The sequence below is a fragment of the Leucopleurus acutus genome, assembly GCF_964270905.1.
Source record: "Leucopleurus acutus genome assembly, chromosome: 10".
NCBI lineage: Eukaryota > Metazoa > Chordata > Mammalia > Artiodactyla > Delphinidae > Leucopleurus > Leucopleurus acutus.
Window position 1 is genome coordinate 14,447,185 of NC_139153.1, and position 20,992 is coordinate 14,468,176.

The window sequence follows — 20,992 nt, forward strand, 5'->3', positions numbered from 1 at the left end:
TTAAGCACTGACTAGACCAAGAAGGGAACTTTCAGCTGCTGATTTTATCAAACATCAGAAAGTACTGGCTGATATGAACTATTCAAAGAGCAAGCTTATTAAGAAACACCTTGGCATCTGCAGTTGTACGAGATGTTAGAACTCCTTCTGAAAAAAAACACTCACCCAAAACTGAAAGCCAGAGATAGGCAGGGGGATTTACACACCAAATTCCCAGCCAACTTCCCCATCCTGCAGAACATCGGCATGAGAGTAGTTACCATAAACTGAAGAAAATGCCATAGGCTCTCCAAGGGGATGACTTTTCCAAATTCCTGGAGAGGCCTCAAACTAATGAGTAGTGCACCCTGAAAAAATAACCTTTGTGTCTGTGCTTCAGAAGTTCTTGACAGAAAGATGAGGGCATAACACTATAAGGCATGTCGCAAATAAGAAGCACCTCCAAACATTTCCAAATACTTGCAAGCAAGAATAGTGACCTCTGAGAACCTAGGGAAGAAGATACTCTATAAAAAGGATATAAGGAGATGATAAGATAAAGAGAGAACATGGGAATCAAACAGCTCTCAAATTCCCCAGGAGCAGATACCACTGGGCAGTCTGGCCAGGACACTGACACAGTACAAAGAATAACCGCTCCAACTCTTTCTTCATCCTGGTGTTACTGAGCTCATGATTCTACCTATGAGGAGAGAGGATCTGACAATCCATGCATTCAGAGGTGCTGGTCATATGCCTGCACCTTTCATATACTGGGACGGAGGAAGGGCCAGCTGAAGAAAGACATCCTGGACCACTTCTTAGTGGGAGGGTGGGCTCTGGATTTATCAACCTACAAGACCACATACAGTGGAAGTGATTTTACTCTTAGGAAAGTAAGCTTGTTCTGGTGAATTAAATTTTTAAAATATCCAGTATCAATGGCTACTACTTGAAATGTTGTCAAACAGCATTAGTTCCCCTTTAACAATGTCTAAGGACAGCAAATGTTATTAGCAAAGGAATGTACCATAGCCACGGGAGAGCAATATGGAATGAAGACAGAAAATATGGGGGTATAGCAGATGGGCACTGGATACCCTGCCATGTAAACCTCCGACATCTCAAATAAAACGTTTTTAAACGGAAAAAAAAAGTGTCTTGTACTCAATTGAAATTGTACATTTGGAAACCTACTGCCAGAAGACAAAGCTCATGCTACAATATAAAAGCATTTAATTACCTTGTGTAATGCTTTTTTTTCCATTATATGTTTAAGAACAGTTGCTGTTTGCTCACTTTCTTAGTTTTCTAATTTAAATCCCAAATTACTTACTAATCCCTATGTATACTGGATTTAAATATGAAATACATTATACAAGTATAAATATTTTATATAAATAAAATGTGAATGGACGTTTGTACCCAGTTTACTGTAATCTTACATAATTAACATGATCAGAAAATAGGAAATAAGAAATATTCATAGGTCAGGCACACATCTAAAAGCTTAGACAGGTTACAGATGCCACTCAACACACCACCCCCAACCCATCATTCAGATTTCCACATTAAATTTGGATGAATTTTTCAAATTTAGCAATCTGACGTCATTCCAGCCCTTTAAAATCGTGTAATGGCTTTCTACAGCTCAGTTTTCTCTTATTCCCCAAAGATGCTACTTCATACAATTCTATGATGCACTAATCACACTATCTTTGTTTGTTCTTTGCCCAACTCTTGGGGCATCATTCACATTCTGGTCTATGCATTTGTATAAGGTGAAGATCCTGCCGCCACCCTCCTACATCCCTAAGGTCCACTCACACTCAGCTCTTTGCCATTCCCTGAACATGCCATTTCTCTCATGACCTCGTGCCACTGTACACACTATATCCTTTTTCTTAAGTGTACTTTCTAAACCCAACCTGCAAATTCTGTCCATCTTTTCACTTTAACTCAATTATCAATTCTTCCCCATAATCTCTTTGCAACTGCCACCATAACATTCCACATCACATTGTAATCTGAGTTGTCTTTTCACACCAAGCAAATAGCTCCTTGAAAGCACATTATACGTCTCTTCATACACACACACACATATACATATATGTGTGTATACATGTGTGTGTGTGTGTATATATATATATATATATATATGTATATATATATATATAGGCTATGTAAGAACTCACTAAAGCTTGATCAATTACAATGATGGGTAAGATGGTAGATATTGTACTCGAGATCCTGACCTCAACAAAAATGGCTTGAGATACTCTACTGCTAAGAGCTTCAAGAAGAACATGATGAGAACATGTTTCCAAGAAAGAAAACCACTTCCCTACAACGATTTCTAAAGCATTGTCTATTCCCTTCACGTTGACCATATTCTACCTGAATTTCTGATGTTAGCTACAATGGATGTGAGTTACATATCTATATATTTTATCTACCCATCTAGATTCTGATCATCCTTTGGCCAAGCGCTACTAGCCTACTGTACCTATCTTTAATCCTGCAGTATTGGGTCCTTAATATATAATTAAGCATGTTGAGTATATGTTTGACACTTATAACTAGCAGCAGGGAAGCAGTTGGTTCAGTTAGTTAAGAATATGATGTAAATCTTAATTCCCTGGTGGTCCAGTGGTTAGGACTCGGTGCTTTCACTGCTGAGGGTGTGGGTTCAATCCCTGGTCAGGGAACTAAGATCCTGCAAGCTGCAGCCATAAATAATTTTTTTTTTAAGTAAAGTAAATAAGAAAATTATTTTTTTAAAAAAGAATATGAGGTAAATCAATGCCTATCAATCTTTAATGTGAACACAAATCACATAAGAAAATGAAGATTCTGATACAGAAGGTGTGATGTGGGGGCCAAAGTTCTGCATTTTGCACAGACTTCCATGAAATACTCATCTATGGACTACAATGACAGTAAGGTCTTGGGCAAATTACCCATAGGAATGATATTCTGTTCTGAACTACACACCGTATACCTACCCTGTATACCTAGGTCTCGCTAAAATGGATGTTCTTAGTCAATGAGAAGTAGGGTACACAACATCAAGGATCAATAGCAAACTCAAATAATCCCTATTGATGGACAATTCATTATATTATTTTCAGATATAAGAGAAACAGCCCCTCCACCCCTTCAGTTACTCACTCCAGGTAATTCAAATAATTGCAAGTGGTGAAATCCAGCAGTGTAATTATGTTTCTGTAGCTTTTTCTAACATCTGAAAGCCCAAGAAGCCAGAAATGGCAGGAATTCTACCACCGTTTCCACTGAAAATGTGTACTTCAGGACATTCATGAACACTTGGTCTGGTGCTCCAAAGAATCAACGAAAAACTGTGATACATAGTTCATTTGGGAAATAATCTAACAGCAGAGAACACCAGGGCATGAATGATTAGAAGCCTGCAGTCAAGCCAATTTCCATACAAAGCCCCAAACTTAGATTCTGTAGGTTATAAATTAACAGATGGAAGTCTGTCAATGAATTAAGATCCGGATGTGAGTTAGCTTAGTAGATAGTGGGTGGGGAGGGATGTAAAACACAAAGAAAAACAGTAAGTTCTCACTGTATGTGTTAGAAATTATAGAAACAAATATAAAGGTACTTAAAATATCTAAGTAATGAGGTTAAACGATGAACTATAAATAAAACAATATATAAGTAGTTTTGAATTCCAAAAACACAGTTTGTAGGTTTGCACAGTAAACCTACAAACAAGGAGGAAGTAGAGAAGCATTCAAAATAAAATTACTAAAAATATTTCATTATATACAAACACATGGAAAATAAAATAACATTAGCTTGTTTCTCTTCAAATATGTAAGACTCCTTCATTGCAAGCATATTATACCAGTCATTACTGTTATGCTTGCTACCTTTTGAAACTCAAAGCACTCATAAAGAGACTATGTAGACTGATATTCTCCCAAGTAAACAGAAAGTCATTCCCCAATACTGCCAGTATCACACACTTTTAAAAATTGTATAAACCTTTTTAAAACTTTCAATCACATTTGACTGAGAGCAACTGGAAACATTTTTATATTTCTACTCTGTCACATGTCAGCATTTCTTTTTGCAGCATGGTAAGATGGGCTATAACTGAAGTGGAAAGAATACAGATGAGAGCCCATTCAGTAATTCATTCTTCATAATAAATAAGACTCTTGACCATAGCCAAAACCATTTCTCCAAAATGAAATCTCTAACAGTGCTAATCGCATCTCAGTCCTGATACAGTGGCTCTCTGTAATGGTCAACCATAAAACAACGTGCCATGGAAAGGATGCCTGCTCCTGTTTCTATGCAGCCAAGAGAGATCACATTGTCTATCCATGGATAAAGACACAGGAACAAACATACATCACTTTATGGAGTATTTTAAAAGAATAACATTTCAAATTTGTAAATCATAACTTTCACATATTTCATCAACAACATAGATATCATATTGAATAACTGTATGAGAAGAATAAGATCATAATGATAAACTCAACATTTTTAGGGATCATCTAATTACGTGCCTGGCACCAGGCTATGTGTATATAGCATTAGTTCATTTCAGTCTTCACAACCCTACAAGAATACCCACATTACACAGATAAGAAAAATGAACCTGAGGGGTGTTAAATAATTTGGTCTAATCTTACAAATATACAAGTGGTAGAGCCAGAATTTGAATCATCAAATCGTTTTCAATCACCAAGTCTACCTACTACCTTTCTTTTACATCACATAACACAGTGTTTCCATCTGTGGAGACTGAATCCCAACCTAAAACATGGAACTCATTATTATGGGGACTGTATTACATTATGTCCCTTTTCTTAAGCGTTAATCTTAATGTATTGATTTAAGGAGCTACATTATAAGAAAATTACTAAAATTTGTAAAAGCTCATTAATTCAGAAGAAGACTGCTGCTTTGAATAACAGTAATGTCTAAAAGAAAAGTACTAATTTCAGTTACAACACAAAATATAAATTACAATATACTAGTAAATTGTTACTAATAAAAGAATTGAGTAGAGTTCATGGAAATACAAATTCACAATAAACCCATGTTACACAGAGCACATACATACCTTACCACAACCTTAACAGTATCTAGAATTGTTGCAATGTCTCCAATTCTGACCATTAGGTTCAAGAAAGAAAATAAAGCGAACAGACTAGGAATTTTTAGATAGGTTCTAGTAAATGGTAAATGAGAACTTGAAATGTGCTAAAGAAAATAAAAGAAACTTTTTTATACAGTAAAGATCATGTACTCAGAGTACAGACTTTTGAATGAAGTTTATAGTACCACATGCAAGCTAGCCAACCTTCCACAACTGTAACACAGAAATTTTCACAAACAGGCTGCTGCTGCAAAGCATATCACAAATACATGGGACAATATTATCAAAGAAAGTTATTTTCTATTTCTACTGTACCTCTCAGTACCCCAGTCAGGAAGTAGGGGAAGGGGAAGCTGAGAAGAGTGAAAATGGATATGACACATACACACTACTATATATAAAATAGATAACTAATAAGAACCTACTGTAGAGCACAGGGAACTTTACTCAATACTCTGTAATGACCTATATGGGAAAAAGAGTGGATATATCTATATGTATTACAGATTCACTTTGCTGTACACCTGAACCTAGCGCAAACTTGTAAATCAACCATTCCTCAATAAAAATTTTAAAAAAGAAAAAAATGGATATGAAATATCCGTACTGTTCTCTCACAAGAAGGGGGGGAGGGAAGAGCCCTTCAGAGCCTCATTCAGAACTATTCAAACCATTAAATATAGTTTGAATGGCTTGTATATTTGATTTTTTCTACTGCACAAATGACAAGAAAAAGTAAATAGAAATGGCTAGCTCACCAAAGCAAGGAATCATATGTGACCACCTGAAAGGCAGAGAAAAGCAGACAGAGGTCACTCGGCATAGGGACTTAAGTTTCACCAGCACCTGAGGGGATCCTGTTGCACAGTCTGGTATAACATTCATTGTCTCAACAAATATAGAAAGCAGCTGTACGTACCGTGTTCTATATAAACTGCCAAGAGTATAGTATAGGGCTAATTTGCTTAGTGCTTAGAATGTATTGTGTGCACTGTACAAAAGTATTAAACTCACGTCATTTAATGTTCACAGCCTCTCTGCAAGGTAGGCATGATCAACTTCAATTTACAGATTTTTAAAAGTGCCTTGTAAGGGTTAAGAACATGTTCAAGATCACACAGCTGGTGACAGAACAAATCCAGGTGGATCTGATTCAAAGGCCAATCAATGTTCTAGTCTAAACTACTAGACTATGTTCATCACAGTGATCTGTGTCAAGGAGTAAATCATAATTAGCTGCCTGTTTAAAGGGGAAAGTAATATAGTTTTACATGGATTTCCATTTTTTAAAAACCACTATTGTTAGACTAGAGACAAACCTCTATTTACCATTACTTAATTCCAAGAATTCTAGATAACCATGTTCTTGCTATAATTTTTACTAGGAATTAGAAACATGACTTAAGTAAATATTCTCTCTTTAAGGGTGTCATTCACCTAATTAAATAGCGTAAAAGTACTGCTTGGACTCCCAATTAATTCACTGATCTGCATGGAGTCTAGAATCAATAGCTAGCTAATAGCTAATCAAATGAGTCACGAAAGAAAAAAACATCCACATTTATATTTGCTAGTTGAAGAGCAATCATAATACAGATGACAATATAAATGTGTACAACTCAAAATGATGGCAGTGTGCCTAGAATCAAGCCCTATAGGGGATTTGAGTCACGTCATTTTTTATTTGTTTTATTTTTTTCTCCTCCAAATGGGACCCATTTCAGCATAAGCACACTGGTTAACACCTGTTCTCATTAGAAATTTCCATGACAAACCTAAAAGTGATAGGCAACACAAATTATCAAAGTTATATTAGTACAATTGTGCAGGGTATAAAGTACTTTATACACAAAAGTTTAGCCTAAAGGTGGAAAAGGTATTTTATTGTAGTAAAAACAAAGGAGACTTCTGGATACATTTCTTAGAACCTCAAATTCATTGTGGAATCAGGAGTGCTGCCATCCTAACCCTCACTTTCTCATTACCAAATTCCCTTCCCAGAAATGCACCACTGAGCTGAAACTGACCTTGCCTAAATATGGAAAATATTTTCACTTTCCAAACCATGAAACTTATTGATTCTGGCTTTAAATAAGAAAGAAAAATAAAACTCTGTCAAAACAAAAAAACTAATCTTGCAGCCAACTCTTGCTTTTTCAAGTTTCAAACATCAGAAGATCTTTGCCAAATATTTCCTAACCACTCTCACTGACTTGTTTGCTCCCCTTATCCTAAACCCCTGTAATACCATTAATGCTCCATGAACACGTATATTGAGTTTAATTGTCCTTTTGGTGCCTATCATGTTTTATGCAAGAGATACTCCAATATAAGTAAGATTAGTCAATTAAAAACTGTTTACTAGAAGCGTACTAGGCTTTTCTAAGTGCTAGGTACTAGTATTAAGTACTAAGATGTACTAAGTACTTTGCATGCAGTACTCTACATAGTCTTCACAAACTCCTGCACCTTTAGGTACTACCCAAATTTATGGATATGTCCATCAATACACTCAGTGAGTTAATTTACCATGTCTTTTAAATATCTGAACAAGCCTACAAAATGCACATTATCCCATCATACAGCTGATGAAACAGAAACCTAGCAAGGTTGGTAATTTGCTATCACACACAATAATACATCTAGTACATAATGGACTCAGGACTGGTAAGAAATCTGTCTCCAAATTTCAAGCTCTTATCAACTGTCTCAAGAAACTCACATGGTACTGAGCGACACGTGAAGTAACTTTACAACGTAGTAGGTATGGTAATGAACTTGTCCCAATTTGCCCAGGACTTTCCTGATTTTAACAATGAATGTCCATAGAGAAGAGACTTCTGGTTGCCAAGGGGGAGGGGGAGGGGGAGGGATAGACTGGGGATTTGGGGTTGGTAGATGCAAAGTATTACATTTAGAATGGATAAACAACAAGATCCTAAGGTACAGCACAGGGAACTATATTCAATATCCTGTGATAAACCATAATGGAAAGAATAATTTTTTTAAAAGGGTGTACATATGCATATAACTGAGTCACTCTGCTATACAACAAAGATTGGCATGACATTGTAAATCAACTATACTTCAGTAAAAAAAAAAAAAGACAAATATATTATAAAAATAAAATAGATGAACTAGAAAAAACAAACAATGAATGTCCAGCACACTGGGGACCTCTCAGTCTTGGGATAACTGGGAGAGCTGGTCACTTTCATGATAGGTATTATACAAGTGGCATGAGAAACAACACAATAGGAATATGTACAGAGAAAGGAGACATTCTTTACTCCTCAGTAGTATCAAAAGAGGCTTAACAGGGCTTCCCTGGTGGCGCAGTGGTTGAGAGTCCTCCTGCTGATGCAGGGGACACAGATTCGTGACCTGGTCCGGGAAGATCCCACATGCCGCGGAGCAGTTGGGCCCGTGAGCCATGGCCGCTGAGCCTGCGTGTCCGGAGCCTGTGCACCGCAACGGGAGAGGCCACAACAGTGAGAGGCCCACATACCCAAAAAAAAAAAAAAAAGAGGCTTAACAGAGTGACATTTGAGTTGAGCCTCGTGCAAAATATAGTAGACATGGTGGAAAAAGACAGCAAGGGTAGACCAGACAGAGAGGCAATGTAAACAACGGCCAAGTGACTGAGTTTTGCCCAGTGGAATGTGGGCAGGAGCCATGATAACCGTTCCCAGGCTTGAGCCTAAAACAAGTTCCTCTGAAACCTGTCAGGACACTTCTCTCCTCAAATGCCGTACACCTTGTCTGAACAAAGAGGACTGTGGGGACTCAGGAGAGGACAAAGCCACAAAAGGAGGAGGGACCTGATTCCTTGAATGACTCCATGGAAAGCCACTCCTGTGCTGTGAGCACTGCACATGAGCAAGAAGTATAATGATTTTTCAAGTCACTGAAAATTTAGTTTATCTGTTACAACAGCTAGAATTAGCTTTTCACAAGGCCTTGTGGTACTCAGCTCTTTGGGAGTCTAAAAACATGAGAGTAAACCTCTCCATCTCTCTAACGCCATTAAATCACAAGAAGGGGCTTGAAAACACACACACATACAAATGGCATGGATGTGAGGGATACTGGAAGGGAGACAAATTTAGTGGAAAAAAAGCAAAATAAAACAAATTTCTGAGGACAAGTGGTTCAGGGAAAGTTAGAAGGAAATGAACATGGGCTTTTGAGAGTTGACTGATAAGTTTACAGTACATCTGCCTCCCTACATGGTGGGAAGATGTGTGTCTTCTCATTAATTAATTGTGAAGATGCCACAAATACATACTGAACAAGAAGAAAAAAATGAGTTAATGTGGAAGTATGAAGTGTCCTGGCAAAACGTCCACTCTCACTGTGACCACCTCACATTTCCACTGGGGCCACTGGAAACCAAAACTGTACTAGGTGTTTTTGTAAAAGACAAATGCATAGGAAAGATGAGATGAGGCAGATTCTCTAATGGAAGTGGGACAACAGGATGAGAACAACAAGAGGGGTCACTTTGTTCAGAGGACACAAGGATAATAGCTAGCGGTCCCTTCAGTCATGCAGGAAATACTGAAACCGTTTTGCAAAGCTGAGCGAACAGGAGGAGCCTTCTTGGGACTTGGGGATGTTGATGAACAGCAATGCCTTTGATCAAAGGGAAGGTGAGGAGAGAATGCTTTAGTTGTGAAATTACCAGAAAGGATATTTGCTTGGGCTAAGAGATGAACAGGAGTTTAACTTCACATACTGCAGCATAAAAGTGGTAGCCCAGGTTCCCTGGTGGCGCAGTGGTTGCGGGTCCGCCTGCCGATGCAGGGGATATGGGTTCGTGGCCCGGTCCGGGAAGATCCCACATGCCGCGGAGCAGCTGGGCCCGTGAGCCACGGCCCCTGAGTCTGCGCGTCCGGAGCCTGTGCTCTGCAACGGGAGAGGCCACAACAGGGAGAGGCCCGCGTACCGCAAAAAAAAAAAAAAAATTAAAAAAGAAAAAGTGGTAGCCCAGGATTTCCAAAATGAAAGCTTAAAAAGAAGGTTAAAATTCAAGGAAGAAATCCTGGCCATATGTTTATCAGAAATGAGAAAGCATTTAGTTGGCGTGGAAGGTGGTCTTCCTTTAACTATCTGCTCCCGATTCTGGTAGGTATTCAAGATAAACCAATATCACATTTAATTCTGCTCCAGTATATTTCAGACTAGATGCAATCTTTTATCTTCTTTAGGATTTTTTAATTCTCCTCCAACTTTTTTTTATATAAATGAAAAGAAAAGGTGGTCCAATGGCTACAACAAGAAAAATGTTGCAGCAAGAACAAAAAACTAGTATAGTGAAACTGCTAGGAAAAGTAATTCTAGAGCCATACAACTTGGTTCAAATCCCAGCTCTGCCACTTGCTGGCTATGTCGGGCAAATGATTTAATTTCTCTAAGCCTAATTTACCTCATCTATACAATAGACACAATAATAATTCCTATCTAGGGGGGCAAAGTGCTTAGAAAAGTACCTCAAAAATAGTAAACACTATGCATGTATTAGCTCTTTCTATCATTTTTTCTTATATCTGTTCTAGTTTTTCTGCCAAGAAAACCAGGGATTGGGGTGGGGGTGAGGGGAGAAAAGAGAAGTAGCATTTATTGAACATGGAGGAAATATCACATACAATAATAGAATGTCAGACAATGATGGCTATTTCCCCAAGCCTTTTTTCTCCTTCCTGAAAACACAGCTAAACTACATTTCCCAGACTCCCTTATAGTAAGATACACACATACATAACTGAGTTCTGGCCAATGGAATGAAAGCAAAAGTGATATATATGACTTCCACACCTGGGCAGTTAACACCCTGCAAGTCTTTCTCCTTCCAATGGCTTGATGCAGATTAACACAGTGAACCTGCCAAAGGTGGCAGGGACACAGAATGCACGAAGGCTGGATCTTCAAATCACACCTTGGAGGAGTGCTGCCAGGATCATGCATTATGGAACTTTACATGAATGAGAAATACATTTGTTGCATCTGAGGCAGTACACTTCGTTTCGATTCATTTGTTATAGTTTTTAACCTACCCAATCTAATACAGCCAAGCTCTACACCTATACTCCTATGTATAATACCTACCACGCTGCTTTGAAATAGATGTCATTCAAATTTTATAGCTAAGGAAACAGAGGCTCACAGAAGTTACGGAACTATCTTGTCCAATATCATGAATGTAATAAGTGGTAGGGCCACATTTAGGCCCAGGTTAATCTGCTCCAAGGTAAATGGGCTTTCTACCCTCCACACAGTAAATACTGTAACACAAAAAGTATCCTTCCTTCCCTCACTCATTTACTCCTTAGTTTCCTCACTTTCTGACCACTGGAATTTTAGCCTTTCAATGAAAACTTCATATATTTTTTCATCTGTATATCCAACTTGGGAGATCTAGGAAGACCCCTAGATCACATTCATCTCTTATGCCTCATTTCATCTACCTATGAGTCCATGACAGGGAAACAAGTGTTCCTAACTCATCTGTTACAGGAGACACAGATTCCTAGCAGTTTTGCAAGTGGCTACAGTATCAGAGATGATAAATGAGAGAGCCACAGATAAGGAGAGAAAGGTAAAAAACACCAATCCATCAGTGATCTCCAAAGCTGGGCGTACACCCTAGGGGTTGTACAAAACAATCCACTGGGATACAGAAAAAGAATATTAGAGGGCTTCCCTGGTGGCGCAGTGGTTGAGAGTCCGCCTGCCGATGCAGGGGACACGGGTTCGTGCCCCGGTCCGGGAAGATCTCACATGTCGCGGAGTGGCTGGGCCCGTGAGCCATGGCCGCTGAGCCTGCGGGTCCAGAGCCTGTGCTCTGCAACGGGAGAAGCCACAACAGTGAGAGGCCCACATACCGCAAAAAAAAAAAAAAAAAAAAAAGAATATTAGAACTTCTGTTTCATGATTTTTACTTAACTTATCCTTTAGTTTCTTTCTGGGTATGTTTTATAAGTAGTATATCAACATAACAGTACATGTGTGTAATTTATAAATAACTTTTAGTGCTGCATGGTACCTAATTTTAAAAATATGAAGACCAATAAGTCTAAGTTAATATATCTGGTTTCCTTCACCAGACTTAAAACACTGTGTTATGGGAAATGAAAACAACAAAACTCGCCACATCTGTGTATACAGACATCTCTTAGCTTACCCTGTGAAATAGATTAATTCAATTAAAATCATATAAAAGCATGTTTCATAAAAGATTAAGTTCTTTTTATAAAAAGAAACACTGAAACTAATGTATATTATGTCTATGTCTTCAAATAAAACAAAGAAGAATCAAACAGGTTAAAACCATGATCATATAAACTTGGGAAAAGAGTCAGAATTATAAAGGGGAGTTTTCTGTTGAGAAGTTTAATTGTCCAGGTTACCTTTATTTTTTTTAAGACCTAACTTGAAGTAACAGATGTCCTGTGTATCTTTCAGAAAAAGAAAAAAAAAAAAATCTAGTTAAAAGATTTAGTGCTTAAAGGGAAGAAAATTCGAAGACCTACTTCTGACTAAAAAGGAGAGAGCACTAGGTAAAATAAGTGGATGATTTAAAAACAAAAAAAGCCAACTTTATTTGAAAGGCTTGTTCTCTGTCCACCCTTAATGACCTACCAATATGAAATGACTAGGGAAAGAGGCAGCCAACTGACTGGAGGAGACAAAGTCCCCCAGGTTAAAGGAAATGAAAAGTGTTTGTATAAAGGCTGCAAATAAGAAGACTTGCCTCCATTGTAATTTCCAGGTGGCTCTGACCTGCACCCTTAAACAGCAGGTTGAGTCTCCTATAGTCTTAGCCCCTAATTTTAAAAGGTCAGTTTTTCAAGCTAGCCAGCAAACTTGCAGGGTGCAGACTGGAAAATAATCATAGGGCTTACCATCATGATCCCTCCTCATCAATCCAGAGCAGTGGAAGTCACTTTAAACAAACAAAATCAATGGCAATTTATAAAGTGGCAAAAAACAACATTCCCATGGAACTTGTTTTTGATCCTTATCAATCTTATACTCTCACCACCCCTTGTGTTGATTCACACAAGTCTTGAGTGAAGTCAACATGAAGATAGCAAGAATAAAGTTATGGGTGAAATGTGAGTTTTCTCATCAACGCTGGGAAAACAACCTCAACGTGCCTGCCTCCATGACACAACGTTCTTTTTCACCCACTTGGGCAGACACAGAGAAAACAAACTTGCTAATCAGTCCGACTGGCAGTGCTACTGCGTGGACCTGCCTGGATGGAAATCTACAGTCTTCATGCTCTTGCCCTTCTCCCTAAAGGACATAAACCATAAACTTCAAAGTACAAAAATAAAAGCACATTCCAAATTACTATTGTAAGTGTCCAAACAAATCAGCTATGTGGAATTATTCCTTGAAATACCCAGTTCTCTTCACAGTAAACTGCAGGAGCTTCCCCAGCAATTAAAAGACTGACAAATATGTCCCCGCCCCTATGTTGATTCCGGCAGGAAAACTAGAAAAAGTTCCACGAGCCGAGCATTCCTCCCAGGAGCTCCTCCCTGCAAAGAACCCTCCAACACACCCCAAGAACCAACCCCACCTTCACGCAGACCACCCACCCAAGGTGATCTGCCACACTGATTGGCCCTACGAACACCTCCGCAAACCTCTTCGCTCCAAATCTGTAGACCCCAGCCAACGACCCAACCTCCCAATCTTCGCGTTGCACGAAGCCGCCTCCTTGCAGGAGCTCCGCTGTGCTGCAGAATGTTCCCATGCATCAGACGCCCTGAGTGGTTCTGAGAGATTCAGGAGCCCACGTCCTCCTAACCCTCACCTCCACACCTTTCATAAACAAAAAATATATAAATACGCGAAGCACACTGAGAAGAAATGCACGCAGGTTTTGAGCCCTCCTTTCCAGAAGGAGAGCGAACCCGTTGGTGTCTACGGGGTGCCCGGCGCACATCTCGCTGATGTCTGGGTCCGGAGGGGAGACTAGGTTATTGCCGTGGCCTTTCAAAAGAAACTGCAAATCCCTCCGAAGTTGCTGAAAAATTAACGCTACTCCCCACAAGCTCCGTCGGCAGCGCGTGGGTACACCAGGTACGTGCCACAAAAGCGGGGACCTGGTGGATGTGGTTCGCCGCTGCACCCCCAGCGCTTAGCACTGGGCCTGGCACACAGTGCGCGTCCCCGAAAATCAGCGTCTGTTCTAACACGGCTTCTTCCACCACGGCTACGGGATCCTGATCTTTTAGTCCCTTCAAACCTCAGCCCAAGTTCGCCTTCCTCTACCGTGGGCTGCAGCTGGGCCCTCGGAGCCCGGGTAACAACATCAGAGGGAAACTCTCTTGCCAAGAACCGTGCTCCGGGGCCGAAGGCGCACGGAGAGGGGGCTACAGCCTGAACCCGCCGGAGGAGCTGATTTTAAGGGTTCCCGAAGCATTACGGGCTCTGGGCTCCTTGTTTTGCGGCTGCCTCGCTGCGCAACAAACTTATTTTCTGACTAAAAAGAAGGGTTGCCGTGGGGGGACGGCGGCGTCCTCGGTGCCCTGCCTCCTCCGGGTTCAGGGCGCGCGGCGTCGGCTGCCCCGACCCCGCAGGGTAGCCGGGCTCAAGGCGGTTTGGCCCACAGCCCCTCTCCCTCCCGGCAGGAGGGGGAGCCCCGAAGAGACCTTCTCCACCTGGCAGCCTCCGAGAACCATGCTCTTTCTCCGAATCCGAGAGCCGGGGTGCCCGGGGCAGCACGCACCCGGTCTGGAGCGGACCCCGTCAGCTCGCGCCTCACTTACCTGAGCACCTGAGCGCGGAGCCGCTATCGCTTCGGGTGCGGCGCCGGCACAGCCCGACGGTCCCAGTGTAGCGGCGAAAGCGTCCTACTTGCGACCAATCCTGGTGCTGAAGCCGGTGCTATGTCTGGTGCCGCGCTCCCCTCCCTCCTCACGCTCGCGGCTCCTCAAAAAACCCGGAGCGACGGAGTTCCGGCCGCCGGCGCCTCAGCGTCGAGGAGGGTGAGACGCGTGACGGAGACTAGAGGCGCGGGGAGGGCGGGAGCCGGCGCGCAGCCGAGCTGAGCATGCTCAGTGCGCGGCCGGCGGAGGCGCGCGCCCGGGGGGCTGCACCTGCCCAGCCCAGTCGGCGGGAGAAGAGCCCTGGTGCCCGCGAGCAGAGCTGTGAAAGGGCACCTAGCCTGAATCCCAGGCACCCGAAGACTATCAAGCCGGTTACTGAGCAGGCGTGTAGAGGATGCGCAGCTTAGCGATGGGGAACAAACCGAAGCGATGCCGCTTTCCTTTGCAACCCGAGGGGGGTGGGCGGGGCGCAAGGAGGCGCGACCTGGTTCGGTACCCAAACCTCTGGCCTCCGGGAGACGCGGTGCCTCATTAAGGCGCCCTGGCCAGAGAAGCACTTCTGCTTTGGGGCTGAGAGTTGCCGAGTTCAGGAGGACTGGCGGGGAGCGGCAGGGGGGTGGGGGTGCGAGGGTGGACCCTAAACTTGAGAAGCCGGAAGAGGGGGCTTTTGAAAGGTTTTACCTACCTGTCTTTAGGGGGAGGACATTGGCCAGACAGGCAGCGTTACCGGCCTGGAGTCTCACCCATACGAGGGGGCTTTCAAGCCGGAATGTGTGTGTGTGTGTGTGTGTGTCTGTGTGTGTCTTTGTGTGTCTGTGTGTGTGTCTATGTGTGTGTGTGGAAGAGGAAACGGTTGCCATGAAATAGGTCCGAGGATCCATTTGCGGTGTGTGCGGGCACATTGAAAGCTTTGTTATTCAGAAACATGTGCTTTGGACAGTGACGTTACCATGGTCATTCTATAGTATGCATCTACTGTTTTCTCGCAGAAATGGCTCTTTTCACCCCAACTCCAAACCTCAGGGTAACCGTAGAGATGGGCAGCGAAGCCCAGCCCCTCAACAACGCTGTGAAAAGTGAGTCTGACAGGCAGATGAGAGCCAGCCGATTCGAACTCATCTGGAATGCATGTCCAGAAATCCCAAGAGAGGCCGGGTTCCTCTCCCAGGGAAAAAGCTCCAGCGTTTGCTGAACCCTGGTCTTCCTGAGCGTCGCTCAGCAATTCAGAGCTACATAAACAACTTCTGACCATTTAGACGGTCACGTAAACCTACCCTGACATCTCCATTATGGGAAGAAGACGTTAACTGGAAAACTATTTTAAAACTACTGTAGTAAGCAAACACCCAACTCCTACGAATATATGCAGCTGCCTTGTTAGTTCACACTGTTTTTTTTTGGTTTTGGGTTTTTTTTTTTTTTAATTCCTGTTCAGGAAGTGGGCAAATTCAAACATGGTAGTGGGCATTGCTGTGGTCAAAATTTTCACCACTTGAAATTCCATGGCTTTCCTTGTTGCTCTAGTTAATGCTAAGGAAAGGAGTTTTTTTGTTGTTGTTTTTCCCAGATTTCTAGATTGCTTAAACTTGGAAAGAAATTTTAAGCTCTTTCCCTCCTCCTTGTGTGGTGTGTTTCTCTAGTAGAGGCACTTTCGCAAAATGGAGATGTTGATAATGCAAATATATTACATGGCAAATTACTAGTTAAAATGAATTGTTTCTCCTCTCTGAAGGCTTTTGTGTTCCTGACAGAAACATTACTTCTAATTTTTTTAGATTGATTATTTTTCTGCACCTAGTCAATTAAAAATATATATATATATGTGTGTATATATATATATATATATATATGTTTTCCAGTAAAAGTATATGACAAAAAATGCCTGGCCAGAAATTCTCCAGGAAATATTCATACATATACATGCATACTCTTAACATGTTTAGGGAAAAGTGGTACTTTAGACTCAAAACAAAATTTCAAAGAAAAAAGAATAAAGCAAGCCGTCATGTTCTCCCAAGGAGACTACAAACTGAGGCAATTTTTAAAGTTCTGTGAAATTTTGGACAAAATCCCTTAACAGTGTTTCTGAATTTCACATTTAGATATTTTGTTTTCATTCTTTCCTTTAACCCTTCTTCCCTGTCTATTACATGCTGGGCATTGTATTCTAGCAGGGACTGGGAAACAAAATGACCGAAACTTAGAATCTGCCCATAGTTCATCATGTAGTTGGGAAAACAGACATTATGTATCAGGAGAGATAGATTTGGGTCATGTTGAGGGAATGTCAGTAAGTGTTATGATGAGAGACATTTGTTTTTTCCTTTCACCAACAGGGTCACACGGATCAAATGCTAAGCTTGATCAGCACCTCCCCAACTTTTTTTCCCAGGAGAACAGCCACAAGTTTAAAATGCAACAAATAATCCAGTCCCTCTTTTCCATCCCACAGAAAAGACATGAAGCTTACTGCCTGCCATCTCTGCCAAGAAAGGAAGCTTCTCACTAAAGCTCCCAGGATTGGGGAGTGTTCCTGGGAGAACCAGCCCCTGCCAGGAGACAAGAATGGTTTATTTTGACGACAACATCCTCACACATGTGTCCCCGCATATCCGGGACTGGCTGGATGTCAGTTTCTTGCTCAGGGAAGTTGTCATTGGGATCCTCTCAGGGGGAAATGTTCCAAACGAATCAATTAACACTGCCAGCAGCAAGTTTAATACCACTGCACTGAGTCCCTACTCTGTATCAGTGCATGAATGAATTACTGGTGCTCACGTATTTTGCAAATAATCATCATTATAAGGCAGTGAAAAATTTATCCTGCCCATTGGCCTAGGTAGCATCTAAGCAGAGACCCTCAATAACCCCCTATTCACCCCCCAAGGTAATTATTTACACACGTATGTGAAGTTTTGCTTCTAGGTCTTCTAATACAGTAGTATCTATGTGGACACAAGGTCACCTCTTACACTTATTAAACCAATCTGAACAGAGTCTGATAACTCTTAAGGGAAATCAATGCTGAAAATGCTTTTGACTTTTTGGAGACATGTGTGGAATACAACATCAGGTTAGACTCAGCATACAACAGTTCTGAAAACTCCAGAAAGGGCATTTATCTGCTCCTGTTACTTCTTCCATGCACATCATGAGGATTTGGTGGAAGTGGCTTTAATATAAGAAGCAGAAAAAGGAAGAGCATCACAGGAAAATAAATATGTCTCTTCCAGACACATCTGATTTGATTTGACTTTCTTATACCTTGCATCCAGTGCCATTTAAACAAACTCACAAACACCACCCTCTTGGTTCCAAATGACTTGAAGAAAAGAAGGTCATCCAACGGCAAGAATGCTTCAATCAGATAACACATACCTTAGTTTTATAATTAGTTGTTGCTTATTTTTAGTGTACTATGTAGCTGGATAAATCTTCAAGTGTGAAGCAACACTTGTATCCTATTCCCGTTTTTAAAACTAGTTCAGGGCTTCCCTGGTGGCGCAGTGGTTGAGAGTCACCTGCTGATGCAGGGGACACGGGTTCGTGCCCCGGTCCAAGAAGATCCCACCTGCCACGGAGCAGCTGCGCCCGTGAGCCATGGCTGCTGGGCCTGCGCGTCCGGAGCCTGTGCTCCGCAACGGGAGAGGCCACAACAGTGAGAGGCCCGCGAAAAAAAAACTAGTTCAAATTCACTTTAATCAAGTGGATAAAGCATTACTTTTTAAAGAACTGTGTCATGAAGAGTTTTGTGTTCAGTGCTGAAATAGAGTAAAATAAAACAGAGCTCAGGTAAGGACTTTCAGACTAGCCTCCCTAAGGCTCCTCCTGTGCAGTTGTTTTCGGTGACTGATGGATACTTGAGCTTCAACCTAAGGACATCAGAACAATAATGGCCACATAGTGAGATAATGATAATTAGCAGACAAAAGCACAGTTAATTGCCATGAAGGTTGTGACACAGACTGACAGAGGCAGAGTACACTAGAAGCCTGACACCCCAGCCAAGACTTGTATAAACATGGCAGTTAGACTCCCACTGAATTTAAGCATAATGAACTGGAATTAGGAATCAATCAGCTGTGCTCCCCTCCACATTTTTCCAGATTTTATTAGATCCTTTATGCAAAATGCAAATATAAAGTTTCAGAGGACCTTGCTTTGAAAAAGTATTTACAGGTGGTTTTCATTGTTTGCAGTAGTTATGCTCTATAAAGTCTCTGGGAACCCTGAATTAGTGAATACTAAAACCATTGCTCCTAGGAGAAATAAAGAGTTAGGTTCCTGTGAGCCTGTGGTGACAAAATTTTCATTAACCAATCAATAGAAAAAAACCTTGTTTTATGTGCATTTCTGCTTAAAGGCATCGCATTTAATACATATTGTTGATTCATTAACATCGTACTCACAGTCAGCATCACTATAACTCAGTCCTGAACAAAGCTTGTCTGACACATGTATTTTCTCTGTAAGGCACAGCACAGACTTCTTGCCCTTTGGAACACAAGATAGCACTTCGGCATTACGCTTCGGGCCATTTTGAATGGCAAGATCTCCAATAAAAAAGCACAAAAATGTGCCAAATACACTGCAAAAAGGAGACTTCTTTACAATTAATAAATAAAACAGGAAAGCAGAGCATCACCTTCTTAGACTTCAACTAGGAGAGTGGGCAACTTAAATTTCTCACCGCTCTGTGTGTGTCCACAAATGACCACAAAGGTGCCACAGGTGCTGACTTTGGGGTTACAAATAAATTTCAGTAAGTAGACAAGTTTGCAAATATGGAATCTGTGAATAATGAAGATGGCTATACCAAATATCCCCTTTAAATGGCTAGCCACATTAGTCCATATGGTATGTTATTCAAGTTATAGATATTCAGTTTACATGCTGTCATTTTGGAAACACATTGTTGAGAGGAAAAAAAATTATATTTTGTACTATCAAAGGCTGTCTTCTGCCAGTTTCCTCAAACAAATTATATGTTACAATCACATAGGAATTTTCTGTTTATTACAGACCATGGTCATTTTGTGTTTATTTCCAAAGTGGATTTTGGAGTTTTTGTTGCTATTGTTCAACATGACAACTCATGCAGTTGTTCACAAAGAAGGATGACTTCAAGAGCTAGATAAAGTTAAGAGTAAACAGAGAGGAAGGTTAGTGAAGTGAAAGCAGCTCTTTAGCAGCTAAGAAAACTGGAGTTCTGGTCTTGGCCCAAGAACGTCATAATCTTAGATGAGACATAAGACAGACAATTATCTCTGCAGAAGGCTAGATGCAGAGGAAACCAATCCATGAGCTGAAATGAATGTCAGATTCTAATAATGGATTTTTTGTTCTATGAAAGGGATTTGGGAAATAAATAGTTTGTATATGAATCCTTTAATAATATTGTTAAAAGTTTAGATTTGAGGTCTCAGCCTATGCTAGGAAATTTTATAAGATGGCCCCCAATAATCCATGCTCTCTAGTATTCACGCCCTTCCTTAATTCTTCCTTTTAACTGTTGGCTACACTTACTGATTCACTGAAATGATGGATGTCACTTTCAAGATTAGGTTACACAAAGACTGTGGCTTCTATCTTGGGTATTCTCCCTCCCTCTCTCTCAGATTACCAGATATGATGGGACTCAGTTAGTCTACGGAAAGGCCCCCATGGCAGATAACGAAGGCATGACAGCGCTCATTTAGAAGTAGATCCATTGAAGCTTACCAACAGCTATGTGAATGAGCTTGGAAGCAGATTCTTCAGTCCCAGGAAAATCGTGAAATGACTAAATCACTGGCCAACAGCTTGACTTTGATTTCATGGGACACCTTCAGTCAGAAGCACCCTCACTAAGAGGTACCTAGATTCAAGATCAGTAACATTGATTAATTAATGTTTGTGCATTTAAGCCCCTATGTTTTGATATAATTTGTTGATAATTAGCTAATACACCCCCCAAGATATTCTGATTTGATAAGTTTGGGATGGAGCTTGGATGTGTGCATTTTACAAACAAACCAAGTGA

At 41.0% G+C, this 20,992-nt stretch overlaps 1 protein-coding gene across 2 annotated transcripts in view; it reads right to left on the reverse strand.

Annotated features, from left to right (window-relative positions):
- CNTN4 (contactin 4) overlaps nt 1-15,014 on the reverse strand; it is a 962,626-nt gene extending 947,612 nt beyond the window's left edge. The window contains exon 1 of one of the 2 annotated variants that reach the window (XM_082847221.1): nt 14,911-15,014. The gene's annotated coding sequence lies outside the window, so the exon portion shown is untranslated. The remainder of the gene's footprint in view (nt 1-14,910) is intronic. The other variant, XM_082847220.1, reaches the window with a different exon arrangement.
- Nucleotides 15,015-20,992: the final 5,978 nt, after the last annotated feature.